Raw genomic sequence first — 7,500 nt, 5'->3', positions numbered from 1 at the left:
AACACAGAACTAGTTGCAGTACGTATGGCATTGAATTTTTTACTCGATTTTCCAAAAGATATATTCCAAATTGCTTTTTGTGTTGACTCCAAGTCAGTTATTTATGCTATCAAATTTATACACTCGAAAGTTAGATCTGAAAGTACTATTAAAAGTAGACATCTAATTCATTTACTCTCAGTGAGGGGCACTAGCATAACTTTTATCTGGATTCCTTCGCATTGTGGCTTTTTTTTTTTGCTTTTTTTTTTTTTTTAAATAATGAGAAGGTTGATTTATTAGCCAAGAAAAGGAGCAAAGGGATCAGCTGAGTCAATATGTTGATCTCTTCCATTTTCATTGCAAGAATATTATAGTGCAGTGGAACAGATCAAGCGATCAGACGTTCAGATGAAAGAAAGGAATATAGTCTGTTTAAATTTACACGAAGAAATAAATAACACTTATGGAATTGTCGGCAAACATGAACAACACAATAAAAGGCAGACTGTGTCATTGATATGTAGATGGAATCTGAACTGTTTCAAGACAAAATATTCATTTTAAAATAAGTGTTTTCTGTATATGTGGTAATACTCTTAGTGATAATATATTTACTTGCGATATACTAAAATGTCATATGCATGTATTAGCATCTTTCTCAATGAAAAAAAATCTTTGAATCTTCACTTTTATTGTTCGATTTTTTTTTTTTTTTTTCAAATAACTGTTAAATAGTCCAAAGGGATTTTTTTTTTTTTTTTTTTTTTTTTTTTAAGGGGGTTGGGTGGGGGGAGGGAGGGGGAAGAGGCGGGGCCAAGAAATCTTGGACTTTTCACTATCTGATTTTTTCTTCTTCCGAATCTCAAATCTTTTGTAAAAATAGTCTAACCTTTGAATGTTTTTTTTTTTTTTTTTTAATTGTCATTCTATATTATTTATTTATTTATTTGTTTGTTTATCTATTTATTTATTTTACGTTTATATGTTTTAGAGTTGGAAAGTTATTCTCTTTGTCAGATTGTTGTTAAGTTAATGATGTGAATAGTATTGTTTTGATCCCTTTCCCTTCCCCTCTCTTTTTTCTGTCTATCTGCCTCAGTCTCTCGTTTTCCGTGTGTGTGTGTGTGTGTGTGTGTGTGTGTGCTGGACGGGGATTATTCATTCATCCCAAGGGGCACAGCCAGGGATGCGTTGTTTATATATATATATATATATATATATATATATATATATATATATATATATATATATATATATATATATATATATATGATTATACACACACGAAGAGAGAGAGAGAGAGAGAGAGAGAGAGAGAGAGAGAGAGAGAGAGAGAGAGAGCTCACGATTTGTCGCAAAGTGTGAAAAATCGTGGGAGTGCGAAAACGTGTGGTCGTTCCCCTCCCACGTTTTCTCCCAATTGCAAGAAACCGTGGGGAAGGGGGGGGGGGAGAGAAATCGTGGGCTTTCAGGGAATTTGACAGACAGACAGACAGAGACATATGGACAGACGGAAGGATTGACAAAAGACAAAGAGACAACTAATACGATAGGCTTCGACCCTGAGCTATTAGTCCTTGATACAAACACACAAACCAAACAAGACAAAACAAACAAACAACCAAAAAGATTGACCAGAGTTTGTCATTGTCGTTTTCTCCCTCCCATGAGCCTTTATTTGTTTGTCGTTTGCGTTCTTGTTTCTCTGTGTCTGTGTTTTTTTTTTTTTCTTCTTTTTTTGTCTCTCTGTGTGTCTCTTTCTGTCTCTGTTTCTCCCTGTTTCTTGCTCTTTCGATTTCGTGCGTGTGCTCTCTTTCGATCGATCGCTAGCCTCCCCCCCCCCACCCCCCCCCCCCCCCCCCCCCCGCCCCTCTTTCTCTCTCCATCTCTCTCTTCCTCTCTCTCTCTTCCTCTCTTTCTCTTCCTCTCTCTCTCACTCTCTGTCTCTCCCTCTCTCTCCCTCTCTCTCTTTTATCACTTGCTCGCTCCCTCAAGTGCTCTATGTATCTATCTATCTTGTTATAGGTATATCTAGCTGTCTCTCAATCTTTCTCTGTCTGTGTCTATCTCTGCCTCTGTCTCACTCTGTCTCTGCCCCCCCCCCCCTCTCTCTCTCTCTCTCTCTCTCTCTCTCTCGTAATTTGTCTTTTTTCTTGTACAATGCATTTAAATTTTGAGATATTGTATTGTCTCGATGATGTGCTTTAATCATCGATTTCGTGTGATGTAACCTTTGATATGCACGAGTAACATTTTGACATGGCTGTGATGTGCTTGTATGTTTATGTACACCCCTTCATGTGGGGATATGATCTATAATGAACATTTGCATTCGCATTCCTCATTTGCATTCGCATTCTCTCTCTCTTCCCACCCCCCCCCCCTCTCTCTCTCTCTCTCTCTCTCTCTCTCTCTCTCTCTATCTATCTCTCTAGCTCTCCCTCTCTCTCTCCCTCTCTCTCATGGTGTCTCTGCCTCTCTTTGTCTCCATCTGTCTCTCTGTCTATGTCTCTCATTCTCTTTGTCTCTCTGTCTCTGTCTGTCTGTCTGTCTCCGTCTGTCGTTCTGTGTGTGTGTGTGTGTGTGTGTGTGTGTGTGTGTGTGTGTGTGTGTGTGTGTGTGTGTGTGTGTGTGTGTGGTGGATGGGGATTATTCATTCATCCCAGGGGGCTCTCTCAGGGATGTGTTGTGCTCATCAATCTAAAACAAGGTCAGCAACCTCCTGACATGGCCTCCAAGTTCACTCCCTTTTGTTCGCTCTGTGTGTGTGTGTGTGTGTGTGTGTGTGTGTGTGTGTGTGTGTGTGTGTGTGTGTGTGTGTGTGTGTGTTTTGTTTCCTTGGTTTTCGTGGTTTTGTTTTTGATTGCCACTGGGAAATCAGAGACACCGATGTTTTGGCTTTATTCATTAACTTTCTAGTCATTCGGTGCATGGTCATTCTGTCCAATCTATGTTGGGATCAAAGTCCTTAGGGTGCATGCTGTTATGTATTTGCCACGGTGTAAGGATGGAAATGGAAAAGACATCAGGCGTGCCATCGATAAGAGGGCAGATGAAGAAACGGCCCATGAAGCGATCATTTGCATGTTTGACGGTGTGCTTATTTGGCTGTTTGTTTGATAGTACTTCACGAAGGATGATTAAAAACAAACCAAAACAATGTAAACAATAAAAAAAAGGAAAAAAAAAAGAAACAGCTAACAAACAAGCACGAAAGCAGTAAAAGAATAAGGAAAGACAAAAAAACAACAACATAAAAAAAAACACATATGCATTAAGCGTATCCAGGAAACAAGTGAGTGTTCACATTGGTAGACACGCAGACAGACAGTCTGCAGTTCGGTCAACGGCAGATTTTTTTTTTCGTTTTTGACTCACTTGTGTAAACAAAGTGAGTCTGTGTTTTAACCCGTTGTTCGGTTGTCTCTGTGTGTGTGTGTGTGTGTGTGTGTGTGTGTGTGTGCACGCGCGTTTTTTATATTTTTTTTAGTATTGTAATTTGTATTGTTTACTACAACAGTTACGTATTTGCTACGGTGTAAGTATGGAAATGGAAAAGACATCAGGCGTGCCATCGATAAGAGGGCAGATGAAGAAACGGCCCAAGAAGCGATCATTTGCATGTTTGACAGTATGCTTATTTGGCTGTTTGTTTGATAGTACTTCACAAAGGATGATTAAAAACAAACCAAAACAATGTAAACAATAAAAAAAGGAAGAAAAAAAAAGAAACAGTTAACAAACAAGCACGAAAGCAGTAAAAGAAAAAGGAAAGACAAGAAAACAACAACATAAAAAAACACATATGCATTAAGCGTATCCAGGAAACAAGTGAGTGTTCACATTGGTAGACACGCAGACAGACAATCTGCAGTTCGGTCAACGGCAGATTTTTTTTTTTTTTTTTTTTTTTTTTCGTTTTTGACTCACTTGTGTAAACAAAGTGAGTGTGTTTTAACCCGTTGTTCGGTTGTCTCTGTGTGTGTGTGTGTGTGTGTGTGTGTGTGTGTGTGTGCACGCGCGTTTTTTTATATATTTTTTTTTAGTATTGTAGTTTGTATTGTTTACTACAACAGTTATGTATTTGCCACGGTGTAAGTATGGAAATGGAAAAGACATCAGGCGTGCCATCGATAAGAGGGCAGATGAAGAAACGGCCCATGAAGCGATCATTTGCATGTTTGACGGTGTGCTTATTTGGCTGTTTGTTTGATAGTACTTCACGAAGGATGATTAAAAACAAACCAAAACAATGTAAACAACAACAACAACAACAAAAAAAAAAAAGAAAAAAAAAAGGAAACAGCTAACAAACAAGCACGAAAGCAGTAAAAGAAAAAAGAAAGACAAGAAAACAACAACATAAAAAAAAACACATATGCATTAAGCGTATCCAGGAAACAAGTGAGTGTTCACATTGGTGGACACGCAGACAGACAATCTGCAGTTCGGTCAACGGCAGATTTTTTTTTTTTTTTTCGTTTTTGACTCACTTGTGTAAACAAAGTGAGTCTGTGTTTTAACCCGTTGTTCGGTTGTCTCTCTCTCTGTGTGTGTGTGTGTGTGTGTGTGTGTGTGTGTGCACGCGCGTTTTTTTATATTTTTTTTTAGTATTGTAGTTTGTATTGTTTACTACAATAGTTATGTATTTGCCACGGTGTAAGGATGGAAATGGAAAAGACATCAGGCGTGCCATCGATAAGGGGGCAGATGAAGAAACGGCCCATGAAGCGATCATTTCCATGTTTGACGGTGTGCTTATTTGGCTGTTTGTTTGATAGTACTTCACGAAGGATGATTAACTCACTCAGTACGGCCAGTCCTCTCTTCTCCTCTACACAGACCCCTCGGATGTCCAGTGGGTGTCTGAATGACCCAACCTTTAGCTTCCGTCGTCAGAATTGTGGTATTCTTTGTCAACATTCACCTCTTCAGTATAAGAGCCTTCCGCTTGCAATATTTCGATGATGGTAATTGGGGTGAAACGCTGTTAACGTCGTTTCTTTCGCCGTTCGTATGGAGAGAGTTAAAAACAAACCAAAACAATGTAAACAACAACAAAAAAAAAGAAGCAGCTAACAAACAAGCACAAAAGCAGTAAAAGAATAAGGAAAGACAAAAAAACAACAACATAAAAAACACATATGCATTAAGCGTATCCAGGAAACAAGTGAGTGTTCACATTGGTGGACACGCAGACAGACAATCTGCAGTTCGGTCAACGGCAGATTTTTTTTTTTTTTCGTTTTTGACTCACTTGTGTAAACAAAGTGAGTCTGTGTTTTAACCCGTTGTTCGGTTGTCTGTGTGTGTGTGTGTGTGTGTGTGTGTGTGTGTGTCCGTGGTAAACTTTAACATTGCCATTTTCTCTGCAAATACTTTGTCAATTGACACCAGATTTGGCATAAAAATATGAAAAATTCAGTTCTTTCTAGTCATCTTGTTTAAAATAATACTGCACATCTGGGATGGGCACAAAAAATGAAATAAAAATTAAAAAGAAGCCAAATCATGTGCAAAATGAATTTATGTATATATATATATATATATATATATATATATATATATATATATATATATATATATATATGGGGCACTTTGATCTGATATTCTGACACATCATCAAGAGCAGTCTTTTTTTTTTATCATTTTTTTGTTCAACAGGAACTTCTTTTGCTGAGCATGGAAGTTATATTTCTGAGCACTGAAGGTCATGGGCAAAAATAAATTATGTACACATATTTATACAAATTCAAAATACGTGCTCATATTCCTCGCGAGCGCGAAGGACGCCATTTTGTTTCAAGTAGTTGACCTGCCCGTTCAATCCTATATTAAATCGACAATACACGATAACATGTGATGGAAAGTTGGAGAAGGAGACCGTTAAATATTTATTCAGAGAAAGATTTGTGAACGCTTCATCACTTACTGGATTATGTCCCAAACTACCATAAATATGTCAACAAAATCGTCAGAATTCACAGTTAAAAATAATAAACCATGAGTTAATACCCTTGATGAAACGTACAGATTTCCAGTCTCGACTTTTCTCCAAATTAAGTCCTTTTCACTTCATACAACGTTTAGAAGTACTTGTACTTCTCTACATGTTATTAGTTTAACAAAATACTCAATTTTCATACCAACTTTAAAACTATAAAACTAGAATGAACATAAAAGAGAAATTGAATCGACCGTGTCATACATTCCCGGTGGGTGTAACTAAACTTGTACATCTATCTAGATCCAGAGAAAACGGCTAAATGTTGCAGTGTGATTGCGGCGATAGCCACGACTCCTTTACCGCGGACTTCACTGCTCTCCACGGGGAAGATCGCATCACCAATATCCGGCACCAATTCATTTTCTTTATTTATTTTTTTTCTTTTTCTTTTTTTTATTTTATGTCTGCAGGCGTTCGCGTTTTTACTACCAACATGCATTGTTCTGCATAATTTCACCAGCGACAAATTTCGTGCTGCCTGGGGTCTTCTTCTTCTTGCAAGAGCACCAAGTGTCTGCTGCACACGGGACGTGGGTTTATTGTCCCATGTATCGGGCGTCCAAAAAAAAAGTGAACCGCATTTTTGCAAGTATTTTGTCAGTGATAGAGAAACCGAATCCATTGAAATTTTTCACACAGTAATCTTGGGGTATTATCAACAAGTCTGCAAAATATCTAAAAGTTCGGACGCAAATTATGCGAGTATTGTCAAATTCAAAATAGCAAGTCAAAAAATCCTATATCAGAGGAAAACTCACTTATTTCAGTTTATGTTCAATGTGGCATCAATCTTCCTCCACGACTAAACGAAGCCGTTTCTTCCAAGCAGAAATGCTTTTACGCATTGTTTCCACCGATATCTCCTCCCATGACATAATTATCCTGTCCTTTAACGCATGCTCGGTCAATTTGTCTCTCACTCCCCCGTAAACGTTCTCCTTCAGAGAGTCCCATATGGAATAATCCATTGTGGAGGCCATTCATCCTTCTTGATGATTTATGGTGTAGCCTCCTCCAAATGGGCCTGGATTACCTTGCTTGCGTGTGAAGGAGCCCTCTCTTGCTGAAACACGTACTTGTGTCTAGGATAAAGACGCCTACAATCCGGGAGAAGATTGTCATCCAGTAACTGAATGTAGCTTTCACTATTAACCTTGGCTTTATCAGTGTTCGTTTTTCCTTTCCAGGATATTCCAGCTGAAACCATTTTTTTTTTTTTTTTTTTTTTTTTTTTTTTTTTTTTAGAAAATCTAGAAGTCTCATGATAGAGGCGAGATGGCTGAATTTCTCGTTTCCGTTTCCCATAAACGCGATCGTTTTGGCGATGTTTAGCTATCTCTAACGTAAAGTCTTTCTTGTGCGTGTGTGTGTGCGTGCGTGCGTGCGCGCGCGCGCGCGTGTGTCTGTGTATGTGAATGTATGTGTGAAGGTGCCTGCCTTTCCGAAAGACGCAGTACAATGCGAAACAGGGAATCAAAACCTGATTGCTGGTTATCACTGGATCATGAGCC

This window comes from Babylonia areolata, chromosome 11 (genome assembly GCF_041734735.1).
Source record: "Babylonia areolata isolate BAREFJ2019XMU chromosome 11, ASM4173473v1, whole genome shotgun sequence".
Lineage (NCBI taxonomy): Eukaryota > Metazoa > Mollusca > Gastropoda > Neogastropoda > Buccinidae > Babylonia > Babylonia areolata.
Note: the sequence above shows the minus strand (reverse complement) of the source record.